This window comes from Callithrix jacchus, chromosome 2 (genome assembly GCF_049354715.1).
Source record: "Callithrix jacchus isolate 240 chromosome 2, calJac240_pri, whole genome shotgun sequence".
In the NCBI taxonomy this organism is placed as follows: domain Eukaryota; kingdom Metazoa; phylum Chordata; class Mammalia; order Primates; family Cebidae; genus Callithrix; species Callithrix jacchus.
Genome location: NC_133503.1, coordinates 156,413,199 through 156,434,370, shown reverse-complemented (window position 1 = coordinate 156,434,370; position 21,172 = coordinate 156,413,199). Strand labels below are relative to the sequence as shown.

General features: G+C 39.7%; 2 long non-coding RNA genes and 1 pseudogene across 7 annotated transcripts in view; 1 reads left to right on the top strand and 2 right to left on the bottom strand.

The window, feature by feature from the left end:
- The window catches only part of LOC118151552 (uncharacterized), a 171,457-nt gene extending 171,197 nt beyond the window's left edge, over positions 1-260 (bottom strand). The window contains exon 1 of the long non-coding RNA XR_004739925.3: positions 7-260. This is a non-coding gene — a long non-coding RNA (uncharacterized LOC118151552). The remainder of the gene's footprint in view (positions 1-6) is intronic.
- The window catches only part of LOC144581609 (keratin, type I cytoskeletal 18 pseudogene), a 31,811-nt pseudogene extending 31,551 nt beyond the window's left edge, over positions 1-260 (bottom strand). Inside the window, exon 1 of the transcript XR_013532654.1 lies at positions 204-260. The product of XR_013532654.1 is annotated as a keratin, type I cytoskeletal 18 pseudogene (transcript). The remainder of the gene's footprint in view (positions 1-203) is intronic.
- Positions 261-424: 164 nt separating this feature from the next.
- The window catches only part of LOC144581608 (uncharacterized), a 57,631-nt gene continuing 36,883 nt past the window's right edge, over positions 425-21,172 (top strand). For 4 of the 5 annotated variants that reach the window (XR_013532648.1, XR_013532650.1, XR_013532651.1 and 1 more), the window contains exon 1: positions 425-552. This is a non-coding gene — a long non-coding RNA (uncharacterized LOC144581608). Of the gene's footprint in view, positions 553-13,333; positions 20,139-21,172 lie in introns of those variants that run through there. The other variant, XR_013532653.1, reaches the window with a different exon arrangement.

The window sequence follows — 21,172 nt, the reverse complement described above, 5'->3', positions numbered from 1 at the left end:
TATTACCTCACACAGTTTCTGTGGGCCGGGAACTCAGCTTGGTGGTTCTGCCTCAGAGTCCCTCAAAAGGTTGGAATCAAAATGTCAGCTGGGGTTACAGTCACTGAACGTTGCACTGGGGCTGAAGAATCCACCTCCCACATGGCTCAATCACCTAATTGCTAATTGGTGCTGGTTGCTGGCAGCAGGCCTCAGTTACTTACCCCAAGAAACTGTAGGGCTGCTTGCGTGTCCTCTTGACACCGCAGCTGGCTTCCCCTAAGAGCTGAGGGATCTCACAGAGTAAGGCAGAAGCTTTAATGTCCTTTGTGACCTACCCTTGGAAGTCACACTTAGGAGTCATTTCCACAATGTACTGTTGGTTACCAAGGTAACTCTTATTCACAATGGGAGAGAATGACACAGAGTGTGACTAACAAGAAGTGAGAATCATTGGGGGTCATCCTGGAGGTGACCACAGACCCTAATGGCCCAAGGTCTTCCACCCTGGCCAGGCTGCCTTTGTCCTGGCAGTCCTCTCCAGATGGCCTCTCCAGTGAAAGCACATCTTTCGTAAGTGTATTCTGTCAGTTCCCTATTCTTTACTAAAGTAGTGTTGCTGATCTGTTACTGAAATTTTGCCAATGTGCTCAGAGAATGCTGCAGGGGAAAAGTGTAACTTCTTGCACACATTCTCCTTCATCAGAAAATAAAAGATCCAAAGTCCTTGACTAAACACCCACTGTCATGGTGGAAGCATCATGTCTACTATAAACAGACTGGGAAATGTCCTATTATTTAGCCCTGGAAAATCTCATCACATAGGCATATACCTGCTTCAACAACTCCTAAGTCTGAGTTTGTAGGGACAATTTGGACAATAGGATAATTCTAGTCACAACAAGTTTTCACTTCAGCTCTCTGACTCTTCCCCGTGCACACTTGTGCATCCTCAGAGCCTGGCAGAGACTGATGAGCAAATACTAATCCCATGAAAAAAGGAAGGTCCAGATAGACTTGATAGTATTGACAGTGATACACACCTGCTTCATAGAAACTCAAGAGGTACAGCTTCAATAAGGAAGAACAGAGGAAAAGCAAAAGAAAAATCACTGAATACACTTTACATCAATGCAACCCAGTTACTATTAGAAAAGAACAATTAGAAGCAGAGCTCTCTGAAATTTAAAAAGCAAGGAATGGGATGACTTCATTCGAGTTATGTCTTTAAGATTAAAAACAAAAGAACTCCAAACAGTAATTGTTAGTCAGAGACTAACAATAATAATTACATTTACTGAGCGTCTCACCTGCGCCATGTACATCATACATTATCAATACCTCTTTCAACAACCCTGCAGGACAGACAGGTGTTAGGACCCTCATTAGAAAGGGAAAAACAAATAGGAAACAAATGGCTAGTTTAGAGATGCTGAACAGGGATTTCAACTCGGGTTTGTCTGACTTCAAACCACAACCTTTTCCTCCAATGTCACACTGACTAACCTGTTGTCTTTAATAACAACAACAAAAAAAAAAAAAAAAAAAAAAACAGGCTCACCGACTACTACAATGGAAATGAGGAAGTGGCTCCTTGACTCCTCTGTCATCTACCCGGTCTCATGGGTACAAGTATTGTCAGACTGTCTCAGTGCCCAATATGCAGGTCTGCCAGGGCCAGGGACTTGATATCGTTCATCTCTAATTGTACAATGTTCTCGAGGGGTGTGGAAAAAGTAAAATTGGGTTAAGGCTCCCCTTAGCACTAAAGTCTGTAAATTGGACAAGGGAAGAGAAGAAAAGAATGAAATATTTACATTCCATTAAAAACAGTTAAATTTACTCTCCCCTCTACTGGTGTATAGATATACCCAAACGGTCCATTTTTCTGTACACCACAATTTTTTTATTCTATAGCAACACATTCATCTTTACATAAGAGTTCTAAACTGTAATAAAGGACTTTAATGAGAAATAGAAGAAAAGGAAATTATCCTCCATGCTCACATATGGCTACCAAGCACACAATCTTCCAAGAAAGAAAATCATCTCTAAACCACAGATTTTGAGTTTTCAGAATATTGGAAAGAGTGTGCTGAATGCCATCATCTGATTACTCAGTGCTGAACAACACTGAAATCCTTAAGAAAGAAAAAAGCAAAAAAATGAAGAAATTCTCTTCAAGTGGATTACCATTAAACTTGTAAATTATTTGATCCTTCATTGCAATCAGTAAGAAATGGTAGCTTCTTCTTTCTTAAAATTTCATAGCTTTTGAAAGCATTTCTCTTTTCTTTGCCTGTCACGGAAAACTTGTCTTAAAATTCAAGTTACCTAGAATTTTAGTCGCTTCCACATTTCAGCTTTACTCTGGCCTTGTGCAGGAGGCCAAGAACTCTGAGATTTCTATCTTTCTTTCACAACCCTGGTTCTCAAATTTGAGCATGCACCCAAATCTCCTGGAGAGCTTGTTAATTAAAATACAGAGTGCCCCCACCCTGGTATTTCTAATTCAGCAGATCTAGGGTGGAATCTAAGAAATTACTGTTTTATTAAACTCTCAGGTGATGCTAATTTTATGGTTCAGGGACCACACTTGGTGAACTTCTGCTGGAGAACTGAGTCTCTAATAGGCAAGACAAAAACACGTATGAAGGAAAAGTTATTATATGCAGCAGCGTAAGCTCAGACATCAACTAAGAGGAACAATTGCTGTAAGAACTCTCAGGAGGGAGTAATCCCACAGGCAGGAGTCATCAGAAAGGAAGTGAAACTTAGGCAGCTTCTCACTGAATGAGTAGGAAGACGTGGATGAAAGGCATGATGGACCAGTGTACATGTGTTGTGTTCACAGAGCAACCAAGCCACCCAAAGGAGAGATTCTGTACCAGCCAGCAGTTTGAAAAAATCCACTAGGGCAGTGTGTGCAGAGAACTGTCAAATAAAACTGAAGGATGGATGGGCCTTAGGAACTACTGAAGGTTGTATAGTGAAAGGGTGATTGTTTTAGGGAAGATTCAGTAATGTATCAGTAAGGATTAAAAAGCAACAGCACACACGTTGGAAAGGTGCAGGGAGAAACCAGAGAGAAGGAAGGTGCCAACTGCATGGCAAGTACTATGATTCAGACAAAAGCTTCAGGGAGGTTGAGGCAATGGAAGTCCTGACAAAGGGACAGACCGAAGAGATAGAAAACTTAGTGACTTACCTGATATGAGAACTAACGCAACAGAGACAGAGGGGAGTCAAAGGTGACTGAGGTTACGAACCCTATGACTGGGAGGAAAAACATAACAAAACATTTCATTCTGTTTAACTATACCCAAGTAATTCTTCTGACAATATGATACCACAAGGTACTGACTTTTGGGGAGGAATGGGAAAGTCTATTTTGGCAAGTTTCACTTGCCCTGATCTTACAGGGTCAGGATTTCAAGTCTGAATCTCATTTGTGTCCAAACCCATTTAAACTCTTTAATAAGTGATTTCCTGTTTTAAAGAGGAAAAAATGTATATTTTTTAAATTATTCAAAGGGCTTAAATACTTCTTAGACATCAAACAAATCTTAAGAAATAATATTTTGATGATTTAGGTAAAATTAAACAAAAACATATGGATTGAATTTCTTTCCAACATACATCATGCTTAGAAAGTAAGGGTAAGACTGCTTCATAAAATGAATTTGCTCTTCTATCAAACCCAAAATGGCTGAAAAACTCTTCAAATGTTTAAAATCCAGCCAGATATTTCCTACCCTGGCTTCCATGCTATTGAATATCAGAGCCTTTCAAGGTCATTTTACTTTTTTAGTCAATGAATCATGACATTGGTTTCTACAAGACATAATATTCATGGACTGTTTTGACATGCTTATCTGCAAAATAAAGGAAGGAAGTTGAATCCATTGAATGCTCTGATGAGAGGTTCCGTATACATCTAAGATTGCCCTTTGCTGACAGTAACCTATGATCGTGGTTTTCACATTTGGCAAGAGAGACCGTTCTGAGCAAACCCTCCTGAGGCACTATAGGGAAGCTGACTAGCTTGCTAGCTGTGGCCCATTAGCATCTTCACCACCAGCCTACACACATAGAAAGAGAGTGAGACCAGCAAAGATGTATTATGGCTTTTGGGTCGTACTCATCGTACTTTCTGATTTCCTTTTGACAGAAACTCCACTACCCTCATCTTAGATTTTGGCATCCCCCAAACCCCATAATTTATCTTCTCATGCTCCTAATCTTCACCTCCCTGATTCTAGCCTTGTACTCTGTCAAAGCATGGCTCCTCCTCTGCAAAAATACATAATAATGGGCTATTTATTAGAACAACAAATCCATAATTTTGTTCACACCTGAGGAGGAGAAGAAACTTTATGGGTCACTTGGTTCAGCCCCCTTATTATCAGCCAAGTGACGAGCGCTCCCCTATGGAACACGGCTGGTCGGTAGCCAACCCAGGATTAGCATGCAAGTCTGCTGATTTCCTATCCAATTTTTTCCCCTTTACACACACTAACTCCTAGACACCTGCTTTTTACAAATGACTACATTACTCCTGAGTGGCTGTTCTTTTCCTTAAAACAAAAAGGAACCATTTCCCTGGCTGATTGCTCATCATTTGCTCTCAACTTTCTGCAAAACGATCTCAGTTAAAAGGTTTATGGTCAGCCTTCCTAAAGAACACTGAGGGCAGGGGAGGTATTGTTGGTCAGAAGAGCACTTCCTCGTGTGTGTTCGTATCACATTTCATGATTTACTACTGCTGACTCAACTAATGCTTGAGGCCATATCTCTTTCACACAGCTACCTTCAGTTTAGGGTGGTGATTTGCAAGCAGGGGATATTTCTGCCCTCCCACCCTCCCCCCAGGGGACATTTGTCAAAATCTAAAGACATTTTTGGTTTTACAACTGGGGCATCCTACTGGCATCTAGTGGGTAGAGGTTAGGAATGCTGCTAAACATCCTGCAGTGCCTAAGGCAGTGCCCTGTATCAGAATTACCCAGCTTCAAATGCCAATATGGCCAAGTTTGAGGCCGTGTGTTAGGAGAGGGGGTTGGAGTCAAGATCAATACAAGAATCTCAGTGTATCTCTGGGCTTCAGGATAACAGCTAGACCCTTTGGTCTTGGAGCATTCACTCAGCACCTATCACGTGCCAGGCATTACTCTAGGTACTGCTGCCAAATTTATAATCTGATTGTTTTCCTGCCTAGATATTAGAAACATAGAATGCTGCAGTCCTGAAAGATTCTGACATAGTGAAAGATAAGTGTCTTCAGCCAAATATGCTCCTAAGCGTGCCACATTACAGACAAATAAAATGTTGAACCCACTGGAAGGCATGGTGTGGCTCACCCATTCCTGGGATCAACAACAGCCGTTTTGGACCTGATGGAGAACATTCAAAGATGAATGTGGTGTCAGTCCCCTGAAGCCATCCAAAAACAACTAGACAGGCATCTGTAAAAAATGCTTTGCAAAGTGAAAAACGAACACGTGGTTTCTTTTGTTGCTGTTGTCGTTGTTCTGCCAACTGAAAAGCAAACGATGTTTTAAATATTTCAAGAAAGAAAAATTTCCCTTTGATACTACATCTCACTCACTTTTAACAAAATGTCATCCTGTTAGGCTGGGTGCTATCTGGGACGTATCAAAAGCCTCTTTTATCAGTTTTATTTCTAATTTGAACACATTCCTTTAATTTAGGTCAGCGTGGCTGGTTTGTATTAAAACATTGGAAAGGTTCTTAGATTTCAGACTGATAGTAAATCCATAAAAAAACAAATGGCTTTTCCATTTCCGGGAAATCTAATTAAATGTTGTGAAGACAAATGTGCTCTGGTGTGGTATATGATGGAATAATATTGAAGAATAAATGTGAGGTTTGTGTTGTTTGGTAAGCTCTTTGAACTCTGGAGAATGTGAGAAAAATACCTTCCCAAGCTAAGGATCTGGGAGCAGGGAGATAAGGAATGACAAATGCTCTCTCAAAACTACTCCAGATTCTCCACACTATAGAAACCTAAATCAAATGAAGGGAAGACCTCCTCTAACATAGCTCTCCTGCCAGGCGGTACATTTTGTATCCAAGAGGTTTTCTCCTTATAGTCCCTACCAGAATCCTTGAGTGAAAAAAAGAAGTCTCAACCCCTCCCCCACGACCACCACCTCACACTCAATCCAACTTGGTAATGGTGGATCCCACCACAAGATGGCGGTCATAGTTTATCTTTGTTTTCAGGGCTTATCTGGACAAAATACTTGTGAGGCTCAGTGGTGGTGCTTCCGGGGGTCTCTTTGGAGGTATATGGGGTGTTGCAGTACTCCATAATCTACATGGGTTCCTTTCTTCCCAGCCCACATGCAATCTAAACAAAAACAAAGTATTCGCTCTGTAAACAAAGCTTCAAGGCAAATTCTCTTCCAGTGGAGAGCTGCTTATAAACTCATTCTATCACAGAAATTTGATGCCAATGCGTAGAATTTATATTTTTACTGAAAATAATATCACTGTGACTTATGTCTCACCATTTACAAGCTTTTGCATATACTATCATATTTCATGGTTTATCATATTTGCGACACCCTTCCACTGCCCTGGGGCCCCTTATTTAGCCCAGTTACAGAGCCAGAAAGGAGGCCTCTTGAGCTTCCCTGTACTGACCTGAGCAATAAATCCTGCCCACCCCATATCTCCTTTCTGGCCTGTTTCAAGGGAATTGTGCTTTAAAAGAAATAAGACTACCTACTCTTCTGCCAGCCTAAATCCAAGGGGAGATCACTCAGTAAATTTCAACCACCCATCCTGCTTTCCACTTGAAGGAGAGAATTAATTATCAGTGACTTTTGTGCAAGCAAGTTGACTTCTATAATTTACCATCAAGATGTACATCTGCCCTTTTCCTGGACATAAGTCAAGCACTTACTAACCTCCTAATTCCTCCAAGTCTCTATAGTTCATCTTAAACTGCAGCACTGATGTGTGAAATTATTTCCCTGCTATAACTGGAAGATAGAGATCTCAAATCTCTGGCAAATAGAGACCCCATTGTGAGCCTTTTCAGCTGGATTGGCCTCCTCACCTAAGCAGCATCACAGTCGGATCCTGTCTAGTCCTTTTTCATAATGCCACTTGGCGCAGCTGTGTCTGTGTGGCTTTGTCTGTGTATGTCGGGGTATGGCTCCTTGCATGTGTGCAGTGAAAGGTCATGGAAGCTGTCAAAGAGCTCCGATCCAACTGAGCGAGAGATCACTGCAAGTAAAGACACAGTTAAAAAAATACACTCAATATTGAAATACTCAATTACCTGAAAGGCTCTTTGTTCTAAGTTCTCTGGCCTTCAGAACTAGTGCTATAAGCAGTAATTTCTGACTTAAATATGTTAAGAGTTAATTTAAGCATCAAACAGTAAGCTAAAACACAGTAAGCAACTTTCAATATATTGTGAGTTTGCTACTAAAGAGTTGAACTTTTACGCAATTTTCAATCTTTCTCCCTCTGGGGTGACTGAGCAACCGTCCCACAATCCAATATTCTTAAGTAGGCAGTTTGTCTAACACGACAGTCATAACATCTTACTGCATTTATTTTCTTTGCAAATCTGCATTCCCTCAACCACCCCACCCTTAGGAGGGCAGGGACTCTATACTGTATGACTTTGAGACACCAACATCTAGCGTGACACCTACATAATGTCAATGGGTGATAAATGCTTTTTAATTAAATTTAACAAATGACTCTGAAGAGCTCCTCTCAAAAAAAAAAATAAAAGTTTATAAAAGTGAGCAAAAGATATGATCAAAAATATATAAATATCCACTCAACACATATAAAGAAGCTCACCTGCCCAGGTGCAGTGGCTCGCCCCTGTAATCCCAGCACTTTGGGAGGATGAGGCAGGAGGATCACAAGGTCAGGAGATCACAAAGTCAAGGTCACCATCTGGCCAACATACTAAAATACAAAAAATTAGCTGGCATGGGGGCGTATGCCTGTCGTCCCAGCTACTTGGGAGGCTAAGGCAGGGAAATTGCTTGAACCCGGGAGGCAGAGGTTGCAGTAAGTGAGATTGCACCACTGCACTCCAGCTTGACAACAGAGCAAGACTGTCTCAAAAAGAAAAAAGAAAAAAAAAAAAAAAAAAGAAGAAGCTCCCCTATACCACATATCAGGGAAATGCAAACCAAAACAATAATAAAATATTTTTTATCTATCAGACATCATTTAATTTAAACAATTATTTAAATGTTACCTCTTGACAAGTGGAAAGAAGCACACTCAAATAGTATAAATTGATTCCGTTTGACACTGTCTATCCAAACTTGAAATGTGCAAACTCTTTGATCTAGCAATTCCATTTTGAAGCATCCATAGAGGAGAAAAACTCAATATGTGCACAAAAGTAGAAGATTCAACAAAGCATGGTTTGTTATTGAAAAAAATTGAGAAAGCAAATGTCCATTAAAAGAGAAATGGTAAATAAATAATAATACATCCATATGATGAAACACTGAGGCAACATCAAAAAGAATGAGTAGACTTTTCACTCATTTTTGGAAAGACTTCTACATCTGATTAAGGAGAAGAGTAAATTAACAAATAACAAAGACATAATCCCATTTTATTATTTTTCTTTTCTTTTTTTTTCCAGAGGGGCCATATATGTGAAGATAAAAATGTGTGCAAAGTAGACTTTATTAAAGAGTACGCAGGTTGGACACAGAGGAAGGAGACAGTATATAACAACTCAAATAATTTTGAGCTAAATGTTACTCTTTTCTTTCTGAGTCTTGCTAGGATGTTTACATTGACTGTCTTACCTCACCTAGTGGCCTCCAGCCCCATGCTTTCTCAGTGGTTTTTCTCTTCCTAGTTTTTTTTTTTTTTTTTTTTTTTGAGTAAATGCATATATATATAGGAAACTACGAAATGCAATAACTTTTTTTTCTATTTGTCTTTTTCTTTCTACTACTTTTGTTTTGTATATTAGAGGATTATAATCTCCTTGCTCATTAGATTCATTCAACTTTGTCATAGTGACTAGAAATACTCAGCAATGGCTACATTAGTGGATGGATAGAGAAACATAAACAGGCTCCCTTTTTTTTCTTAGCTGCCAGAATCTCTGGAGGTGTTTACTGAAGATGGTTTTCACACCTTAGCCATGGGGAATGAGGAGGAGGTATCTGCATTTTAATCAGGAATTATGAAAGAATGAAAGGAAGGAATTTTAGCATGGAGTTTTGCTTCCAACACACCCTCAGTAAAATATTCACTGAATGAATGACCAGTTTCTGGTGTTGGAATTGATTGTAAGGAGGTATGTAGGGAGACTGAGTCTTTCCAGTATCTTAAAAATAATTATTGGAACAATTCAGGAGAACATATTTTTAAAACATTTAAAAATCACTCATAATCTGTCACTCTTACTCCTTTCTTTCCTATTTTCTTTTTATAAGTAATACCTGGATACATTTTTGTTTTAGATTCAAACCATACAGATGTTTGAATAGATTAAAATAAAAGATAAACAGCTCTTCAAACCCCTATTTCCACTCCCCTCCCAGAGGAAACCATCAGCCAATTAGATGTGTCTTTTTTTCTAGTACCCCCTCTGCATTTTATAGCTATCTATGTATACAACATACTCACTTTTTATTGTTGTCTTGATCTCCAAGGGGAAATCACACCTAAGAAAATGACTAGGTAATTGATCCAGAATGTGAAACTTATTGTTAGAAGGCTGGTATTAGGGAAATGGTGTTATATAAATAACTAGTAGTAACCAAAAGTTATTCATCTAGGAATCACACAATGTGAGGACTACTTACATGTATCATGAACCACTACCCTCTTAGAAAATAAAGTCTTCGGTGCACTGGTTTTTCACATGCTTTAAGAAAAAAACAATATTTCATAATGAATATGGATATATAAATTTGGAGATAAAAACTGAGATTAATCAAAACATCAAGAGTTGGCAGGAGGGGAAACAGAGAATAAGAGAGAAATTTGGAAGAAGACAGAGAGGCATGCCTAGAGCTAGGAGACCAGTTAGGTGTCTAATAGCCAGGCAAAAGAAGGTGGTAGAGATGTAGAAAAGGAGACAGATCATGGGGGAATATTTGATCATTGAAGTAGAAGGAATTTTATGGGGAATTATGCAGGAAAGGAGAATGTTGAGGATGATGCCTAGATTCCAAGGCTCACATGACCAAATGGATGGTGTTGCTTTTTACTGAGCCATGGAGCACTGGAAGACAAGAAATTAGGTGGAGGGCAAGCAATGGAGCTCATGAGGTCAATCCTCCACAGACTGAGCAGTGTTTCAAACAGCTAACTAGAGAAGCTGAGTAGGAGCTCAGAACAGCCTCATAGCCTGGAAATGTAAGCACAGGAATCACTGAACTTTAGATGTGTGTGAGGTGACGTTAAGTGGGATAGACAGATGCTGAATAGAAACAGAAATGAGTGGTGGTGTAGAGGTTCAGAAAACAGTACTCCAACATAAAGGCCTTAGAAGCAGCTCTGTCTGACTTTTTCCTGCCCTCCTGCTCTGGCCCCTCATTTTCCTTGGAGGCTAGCCACAGAAACTAGAATCCTCTTCCCCAAGGCAGGTCACAGAAGCCAGAACTCCCTTTTCTCCAAAGCCAGCCATAAAACCTAAAAACATCACTCTAGCTTTCCCCCACTTTCCTGTGTAAAAACTGGCCATAAATAAATTATCTGACTTACCCTATTTGACTGTAAGTCATAAGATCCCCTTTCCAGAAAGAGCCCTGCCCCATACCCAGAAGAAAAAAATGCATGCTCAGAGATGTCAAAACAATCTAGATGGACCAGCCTCCCTGGCCTTCCCCACTCAGTGTATTAGCACTAGATCACACCCCATTTGTCCAATTGCATTTCTACACAACTCTCTGTACTCTGTTGAACCTAATCATAAAAATGAACAGTTTCATTTCTTTAAGTCTTCGTTTTGAAGGCTCCCATGTCACTTAAAACTATGATCAAATGAATTTTTATGCCTTTTCTCCTATCCATCTGCCTTTTCCTGGTGATTTTCAGTGAGCCTTCAGAGGGCAATGGGGAAGGATTTTTTTTTTTTTTTTTTTTTTTTGGCCCCAAAGGGGTCAGTGACAAAAATTACCCAGTTATGACAGAACCAGATCTGGTAACCATAAAGTCCACTGAGATAAGGCCCAACTGCCCTCTAGTGGAATTCAAGCCATTTTAACAGGCTGCATCAAGAAACATGTTAAGCTGATTTTCACTTGACTGTGAGCAGAAACGCCCATAGGCTTTCTGTGAAGAAAAAAGTACCTCAAGTCAAGATGCTTACCTCTCTCTACAAGGCTGTCAACAAAATTAAGTTTCTCTATTAATAGAACTTTTTAAAATACTGTGAATCAGTAACTGAGGTTTCGAAATACTAGTCTACAGTCTCTTTTTCAAAATAAATATCTGAAAGTTTTTAAAAATCAAAAGTTGGGTTGTTGTTGTTTTTTCCCCCTAAACTCATTTGGTGGAAAAACCTAACTTGATTTGAATTCATTTGGTGGCAAAATCTGACCTGAATTTCCATGAGGCAATCGATGTTCTTCATGTATTCCCCTTAGAGTAAATATCATACATTCTGTTGCAAAAACTTGATTGATTTTGGATGCTGGTCCAGGCCCAGATGAGAGTGTTACATGGTAAATGCACCTCATTGCCTCTTAACAAAATCTAAAATCTCTTTTTTAAAATCTCAAATCTAAAAATTCTAAGTCTCATGTGTCCTGAGGTTTTTAGTTAAAGGATCAGGCAGAAGATATCCTAACATTTGATTTTTGTTTTGTTTTGTTTTGAGATGGAGTCTTGCTCTATCATCCAGGTTGGAGTGCAGTGGCGTGATCTCAGCTCACTGTGGCCTTCGCCTCCCCAGTTCAAGTGATTCTCCTGCCTCAGCCTCCAGAGTAGCTGGGATTACAGGCACCCACCACCACTCCCAGCTATTTTTTGTTATTTTTAGTAGAGATGGGGTTTCGCCACATTGGCCAGACTGGTCTGGAACTCCTCACCTCACGTGATCCACCTGCCTCAATCTCCCAAAGTGTTGGGATTACAGGCATAAGCCACTGCACCCAGCCTGGAGTTTTAATCGTAGGGATGTTCAAAGAAGGAAACTTACCACTGACTCATTTAAACAAAAACCTATGTAGGCTCAAGTTATCTAAGATTCAATAGAAGTGCACCAGGGAATCAGCAAAATACACAAACAAGTGCTAAAGTTCAACTTTTCCAGCATTGACCATTGAATGGGCTACCACTGTCCTGATAATGTGTGTGTGTGCACATGTGTGTGTATCATGCTTCTGAGTCAGGAGACAGGCAGAAACTGTAGGTTCTTCACTCTCCCTGAGAGAAACAGGGTATCCCTGTTTTGAAATCTGCAAGAAATAAAAGTGCAGTGGACTTAGTAAGAACCTAAATCCTAATGTAGTTCTTATCTTCACATAAATCTTAAAATCAGAAAAATCTAGATGAAGATTCTATACCATTTTTCCTTAAAAAGTACATAATAAGCATGTTCTACTAAAACCATGCCAAGGAAAAAAACAGTGCATCTCTGAAAGGTCCATCACTACTGACATGGAAAAATCTATGATAGTCTCATTCCTTTTGTTCTTCTGACTGTTGCATGGCCCAGGGCCAGAAGCAACTCAGGGAAGAAATATTGTCAAAAATTTTTATTTTATCTATATGTACTAAAAACAGACTAGTTTTAAATGCAACATCCTCTCCAAAAAAAGAGCACCTTAAATTCATTTAGAATTGGAGAGTTTTACATGATGTTTATTCATTCATTCAGCATATATTTATTGGGTGGCTCCTAGGCACCAAGCATTGCTCTAGATAAAATGAACAAGCCAAAGTCGTCCTGATTCATGTATGGAGCAAAGAAGCCAGGTAGCATTATCTGCATTGTACAGATGCAGAAACAAGATTGAGAAACAATAAAGGGAGTGGGAGGAGAAGTTGCCCGCAAGCCTTCTGCCATAAGTCTCTCTCTACTGACCCATGGCCAGTGCTGTGCAGCATTCCCAGAGGCCAAGGTAGGTATCAGACGTAAGGCCTAGAACAGTTGCAAAGGTGAGCAAAGTAGAAAATCACAGAGAGAGCCAGAACCTAGCTCCAATGTGAAAGAAACAGCACACTGGCTTCTTTTCGTAAAGAAGAAGGTATTGGGGAAGACTAATTCCAACATGTCAAAATTCAAACCTGTATTATTTTAAAGTCTTCTTCTAGAATGGATAAGGTGGTAATATGCATTATGGCTAGTATAATTATTATGTTTTTCTTCCAGGTTTGCCTTAAGATAAGCATTCAAAAAATATATAAAGTAATCCCAAGAACAACGTATCTTGATTTTACAGCATTTCTTTTTTCTTGCCAAGAACCCCAGAGCGTTTTTTGAGAGAGATTCTTAATGAGCAGTAGCAAGATAGGAAGTGTTTCCCCAATCTCCTGGAATTTTCTGAAGAAAAACAAAGACAATGAAGAGGTCACCAAAGGCCACAGATCCATTGTGTAAAGTCTGCATTCATGCATATTTTATAGATAGACTGGTAAGAGTTACAGATTTTATAGTTCTGTGAGCTTTTGGCTCCTAAGGGATTGAGATGGGCCAAAAATGCAGGTAAACAAAATACCAGCTGAAAATTCTTCTAAAAGAATGCTTTGGAATATCACACCTGGATTTTGGCTCCAAGCCACCACAAACAGAGTATTTGGGCTTACTGGCATTGAAACAAGAATATCCGTAGGAGAAATCAAGGGAGTAGATGGCTTAGAGGCCTGATAATGGAATATGCTCTGTCTCTTATCTTCTGGCTCAAATTCAGCCCAGGTGGAAAGTGACTAAAAATGGCTGCCTCACTGTGGTTTCTGGGCTTGGTACTTTCTCCTCAGGTCTTGGTAAACAAGGATCCACCTCCCTCAGACAAAAGGCTCAAAGGAGAAACTTGGAGAAAACGTCTAACAGATCTGCCAAGAACTCAATGGGTCATAAAGAAGGAAAATAATAAGAAGAAAACCAAGAGAAAAAAAGAGAAAGAAATGGGGGAACTAAAGCCTCCTCACCTTAACAGGTGGTTAGAAACTGGCACGAGAGCCGTTCTTGCGGTAAACCCATCTGGGGCCTTGAAGGAGGGCTCTTGTAAAGAAGTAGTCCGTTAGGCATGAGAAAGTCAGTAACTAGATTATAACATACAAGGCAACATCTCTGCCTCATGTAACACCCAGGCAGAAGGAGAGGAGACACAGCAGGATTTCATCGAATACCTACCTAACCAGTACACAAATGTTTGAAATCCTTTCGTCAACTTGCTCATCAACCGTCCTTCATTTCCAACTTTCTGAGCTACAGCCACCTTATAGGCTGAAGTTTCTCTACCTCAGCACTACTGCCATTTTGAGCTGGATAACTCTTTGTGGCTGCTCTGTACATGGTTGAGCAGCCTATCTGGTCCTCCCACTAGATGCCAGTAGCAGCCCCCACCTTCCCCAAAATTGTGACAACCCAAAATGTCTCCATGTATTGCCAAAGGTCTCTGGGACCAAAATTGCCCTTGATAAGAAGCAATGCTCTCCGATGACGGACTGAGTAGAATAGTGAAGAGCATGAGCCCTGGAGCCAGCAGACCCAGGTATAGGCCCAAATTTCACTTCCTGTCTGTGTGGCCTTGGGCAACTATTAACTGTCTTGAGACTCAATATCCTTCTATGGGCCACTACTACCCTGTTGGATATTGGGAGGATTAAATGAGATATACTATGGCACATGATAGGTGTTCAATTTTCAGTTTTCTCCCCTCCTGTTATCCACGACTCTCAATTTAAGGATCTTTCATAGTATTCTAACCTCTCTTCTTCTCCTACTTACCATCAAATCCCTTTTTTATTCCTCTGGTCTGCCCCCATGGCACAAACACTGAACTAGAATCAAAAGACTTGGAATTATGCCTTAGCTTTCTGCTTACTGGCTATGTGAATTTGGACAAGTTACTTAACCTGCTTTTGGATTCTCTGATATTAAATCAGTCTCATTATCTTGGTATCTACAAAACTGCATGAGGTTATCACTCCGCTGTTCAGAAGTCTGATCTGGCCCTCTTTTGCTTTGTGAGTCATGGAAAACATGGAATTGCAGACTCCCTTTTCTTTACTCAATGAAATTTATATCTCAATAAGTTGATTTTCAAACATGCCTATGCATTAAAATGTCTTGTGAAGATTTTTAAAACAAAACACAGAGGCGCAAGGCCCCATCTGCAGAGAGGCTGATTTAATAGGTTTACTGTTAAACTAAAGCAGCTTGCTTGGTTTCTTTCTTTTCTCTTTCTCTTTCTTTCTTTCTTTCTTTCTTTCTTTCTTTCTTTCTTTCTTCCTTCCTTCCTTCCTTCCTTCCTTCCTTCCTTCCTTTCTTTCTTCTTTATTTCCTTCTTTTTTCTTTCTTTCTTTCTATTTTGGAGATAGAGTCTCACTCTGTCACCCAGGCTGGAGTGCAGTGGTATGATCTTGGCTCACTGCAATCTCTGCCTCCTGAGTTCAAGCGATTCTTCTGCTCACCCTCCTGAGGAGCTGGGACTACAGGTGCATGCCACCATGCCCAGCCAACTTTTGTATTTTTAGTAGAAACAGGGTTTTACCATGTTGGTCAGGCTGATCTCAAACTCCAGACCTCAGGTGATCCATGGGTCTCAGAGTCCCGAAGTGCTGGGATTACAGGTGCTAGCCACCACGCCTGGCACAAGCAGCTATCTTTAAAAACACAAAAACAAACAAACAAAAAAACTTCACAGATGATGCTCATATACAGCCAGAATTGAGACCTACAGTCCTAAGCTCTCAATCCAGTTCTGTGGACCTGCTTGCCATGCCTACCTCATAACTAACTCCCTCCTATCTCCAAAGGTTTGCCCAAATTATTGCCCCTACCTGTATTACTTCCCAACCTTTTCTCAGTCAGTCCATGGCTTTTTCCTCTTTCAAAACTAGTTCCTTTAGGAATCTTTCCACTTTCCTCTGGTACTGAGACTTGCTCACCCAAGCAAGATATGTGATGCTTAGAAATCAAAATTTATTTTTGAACAAAAATAACCAGACTTCCTAGAGAATACTGAAGGCAGGGAAGGTATTATTGGCTAGAAGAGCACTTCCACGGTGTTCACATCACTATGTCTCAAAGAAAAAATTCTGAATCACAAGACAGCCCACATAGCCAAGACAATCCTAAGCAAAAAGAACAAAGCTGGAGGCATCACACTGCTGGACCTCAAACTATACTACAAGGCTACAGTAATCAAAACAGCATGGTACTGGTACCAAAACAGAGACATAGACCAATGGAACAGAACAGAGGCCCCAGAAGAAACACCACACATCTACAACCATCTGATTTTTTACAAACCCAGCAAAAACAAGCAATGGGGAAAGGACACCATGTTTAATAAATGGTGTTGGGGAAACTGGCTAGCAATGTGCAGAAAGCAGAAACTGGACCCCTACCTGTCATCTTACACTAAAATTAACTTCAGATGGATCAAAGATTTAAACATAAAACCTAACACCATAAAAACCCTGGAAGAAAACCTAGGCAAAACCATCCAGGACATAGGCATAGGCAAGGACTTCATGACTACAACACCAAAGCAATAGCAATAAAAACCAGGATAGACAAATGGGATCTAACTAAAATTCAGAGCTTCTGTACAGCAAAAGAAACCATCATTACAGCAAATCGGCAACCAACAGAATGGGAAAAAATTTTGCAATCTACCCATCTGACAAATGGCTAATAACCAGAATCTTCGAAGAACTAAAACAGATATACAAGAAAAAAGCAAACAACTCCATTCAAAAGTGGGTGAAGGATATGAACAGACATTTTTCAAAAGAAGACAAATATGAGGCCAACAAACATACAAAAAATGTTCATCATCACTGGTCATTAAAGAAATGCAAATCAAAACCACATTGAGATATCATCCCATGCCAGTTAGAATGGCAATCATTAAAAAATCTGGAGACAACAGATGCTGGAGAGGATGTGGAGAAATAGTAACACTCTTACACTGTTGGCAGGAATGTAAATTAGTTCAACCACTGTGGAAGACAGTGTAGCAATTTCTCAAGGATCTAGAAATAGAAATTCCATTTGACCCAGCAATCCCATTACTGGGTATATACCCAAAGAACTATAAATCATTCTACTATAAAGACACATGCACATGTATGTACATTGCAACCCTGTGTATAATAGCAAAGACCTGGAACCAACCCAAATGCCAATCAGTGATAGACTGGACAAAGAAAATGTGGTACATATACACCATGGAATACTATGCAGCCATAAAAAGGATGAATTCATGTCCTTTGTAGGGACTTGGATGAATCTGGAAACCATCATTCTCAGCAAACTGACACAAGAACAGAAAGCCAAACACCACATATTCTCACTCATAGGTGGGTGTTGAATAATGAGAACATGTGGACTCAGGGAGAGGAGCATCACACACTAGGGGCAGTTGGGGGAGGTAGGGGAGAGACAGCGTGGGGTGGGGAGGGATAACATGGGAAGAAATGCCAGATATAGTATGCACCTAAAGTTAAATAAATATTTTTTTTTTAATTCCGGAAGGACTTCTATAAAGGGTATAATGAATCAGAACATTAATTTGAACTCTTCTTAATTGATGTCAAAGACAGTTTATGAGCCATATGTGAAGGACCATGTTGTTAAAGTTGAAAACATAAAAACTCTACAATTTATCTTTATCAACACACCTTGCATCATACTTGGCTCTAAATATCTATTACAGCTTTCCAAATATTAAGCCCACCATTAAAGGATTATTTATTATTCTGGTTAATATGGAGAAATTGTACCACATGATCTGAATGAAACTTCAAAAATATTTTGAGCAATAGCAATGTTATTGGAGTAAGTGTACTCCAATACTTGGGTGGAAATATTCATTTGAATAAACAAATTATGACACATTTTCATTGTAAAAAGTTGTCACTATCCAACACAATATCTTAATAGTTTAATTACTGTGACTAACTTGAAGTCTGTTTGTTCTCAATGAGGGGACATTTGGCGCTGTCTGGAAATGTTTTTGATCGTCACAACTTAGTGTGCTACTGGCATCAAGAGAGTAGAGTGTACAGGGTCAACATTCTATAATGACCAAGACAGCTCCACCCTCCCTTCAACATAAAATTGTCTGGCCAACAATGTCAATAATGCCACTCTTGAAAACCCTAGATTAGATGTTTCCATGGCTCTGTGGCATGTTTTCTGGTCTATTTTGGTTTATTGCCTCTCTGTAGTAGGAATTTCTTCCTCCTCATACTACTCAGTGCAAACCTGTATAGATACTGGCAATGAAAGAAATGCTATGTGACTAGCTAGCAAATTTTCTCTGGCAATTGGAAATCCCCATTAATCAGAAGTCATTGTCCCAAGTGGAATGACAGACAACAGCACAATGTCATGACTGTCAATGTGGACTCTGGAGCAAACCTTTCTGGGTAGAAATCTCAGCTCTTCCATTTGTTTACCAGCTCTGTGACTTGGGGCAATTTACTTACCTTTCTTGTGCTCCAGTTTCTTCATCTGTAATATGGGAACAATACTATCTCTTATCTCACATTGTTTTTGTGAAGGCAAAATAAATTATCAAGTGATTGTTAAGTGAAGTGCTCAGTAACTGCTATTATTATTATTACTTTTATTTTTAAGTAAAAATAATTGCAAATATTAAAATGCTACACATTAACAGACAGTGCAAAACCAAGTAAACTCCTGACTACTATAATAGAGCATCAAAGCAGTGACCCTTTGTGGCTGGACATCAGATTCACCCAGGGAGCTATGCAGGAGAAAAAATCTAATGCCCAGGCCACACTCCAGACCAATCGCATCAGAATTCCTGGAGATGTGACCCAGGTATTAGCATTTTCTTAAACCTTTTTACATGATTCCGATGTGTAGCTTAATTTGAAGATTACTGTTTTAAAGTTATTTAAAAATACTGTTTCTAAGTGGGATGATAAAAAGAGGGCCTATTAAGAAAAGAAACAAAGGCTTTTGAAAAAAAAAGTAAGAGGTAGAGAATCATCTTTGAGCTAAAGAACAAATTTAGATTAATAGACATAAAGAGATAAGAATACAATAGTTCCTATGCTTTGAAGTATTTATAATCCCTTTGCCAACATAATATACAAGGTGCTATGGGAACAGGAAGGAAGAAGCACTGAAATATAGCCATGTGGGAAAGTGACTGTAAAGCAATTTATATAGAGTTCATTGAGAAAGAAAAAGCTCTGTAGAAAGTTGGGGAGGTAAGAAGATCCAACACCAAGAGTTTCCAGCTGGAGATAGTCACCTAGGATAGGATGACAAGATTTTTAAAATTAAAAAGCAATCCCAGCAATCCCACTGACAGTTCAATAAAGAGTTCTGAGTAACCAAGGAAAAGTTATTCATTGTTGATTTTTTTTTAATGTTAATTTCACATATATTAAGTACCTTGATTCCTCATCCGATGTTTGAAGCATAACAAACCAGACATAGAACCTTAAAAACTGGTTGACTCTTCTGGGTCCCATGTTTCACAATATTCTGCTGACACTGTGCAGAATTACAATTCCCAAGGAGACCCAACCACCAGTTTAAAAGCAGACCACAAATGATCCATGTACAACAGTGTAAATCCACCAATGAAAAGAAATGGGTGTTTTCTGTTCTTAGCCCCAGAATCAAATGTAGCAGGCAATAATTTGTATCTCAAAGACTTACTAACATTCAGGACCCAGCCAACTTTTAAGAGAGATAATACCAAACATTCCTGTTATCAGAAACTTGACAGGGTCTTCTTCTGTCCCCTGGGCTAGAGTGCAGTGGCGCAATCACCACTCACTGCAGCCTAGACCTCTGGGTTCAGGTGGTTCCTTCCACCTCAGCCTCCTGAGTAGCTGGTACTACAGGAACATGCCATCACTCCAGGCTAATTTTTTGTCTTTTCTGTAGAAACAGGGTTTCACCATGTTGCCCAGGCTGGTCTCAAACTCCTGGGCTCAAGTGATCCACCAGCCTCAACCTCCCAAAGTGCCTAGATTACAGGCATGAGTCACCATGCCTGGCCAGAAGCTTTTATCCTATGGACCTGGAGTGGATGTTGGTCTCTGGAACACTAAAGTTTTGTTTTTGTTTTTGTTTTTGTTTTCTTTAATTTTGCCTTCTACATTAACTTCAAAGTATGTGCAATCTTTACTCGGTAACCACTGAAAAAAAGCGTGGTTCTGAATACTGGGAGAAGTTTTCATTTTGTAAATTTGGCTCTCCAAAGGCCTGTTAAGCAGATCGAAACCTATACATGGGAGCAAAGCTACCCCCACTGACTCAAACCAGCATGGGCCTTAATATCTTGTTTTATTTTTCTTTGTGCATCCTAGTATAAATCTATGTAATAATGCAAGACCACTATACAGGGTAAAGAGCATGAATTATAACAGCTGTGGTCTCAATGCAGGAGCCACAGCACACTGTGAAATTCTCCATAGCTCTGGATCACAATTAGAGTAACACCTGTGCAAAACAGGTTTCTTCTGATCCCCTAAAAAGCCCTCTATTTTATGCAGGCCCAAATTATGTTTGTTGTTCTTAAGCCAGTTCCCTGCCTCGGAATTTAGACAATCATTCAACTGCTTAATTTCATTCCTCTAAAGCAATCCAGAGAGTTCATGGGAAATATATCAATGAGTCAGTTCATTCCTGCCTCACCCAACCCTTCCCTATGTGACTCCCTGGGCAAGATAACTTTTACAGGGATGAAAAAGAATATCCTTTGTCTATGATACATAATGGCTTTTTATGAAGTCAAATCTCCCACTGACAGAGTAAGGGAAAGCTGGGCAAAGGATGTGATTCCTCCATTTCTGCAGGACGTCGTCCACCAGTAAAAGAGGAACAATTGTATGCCCCAAACAAAATGGTTACCAAATTGAGGCAATCACTTACGCTAAAAAAATTTCTGCGGTTTCTGCTTTAAAAGGGTCAGAAGAATGTCATTCTTGGACACTACTGAAAACGTGATTAAGACAACTCTGCAGAGGTCCACAATAGGGACAGGAAATG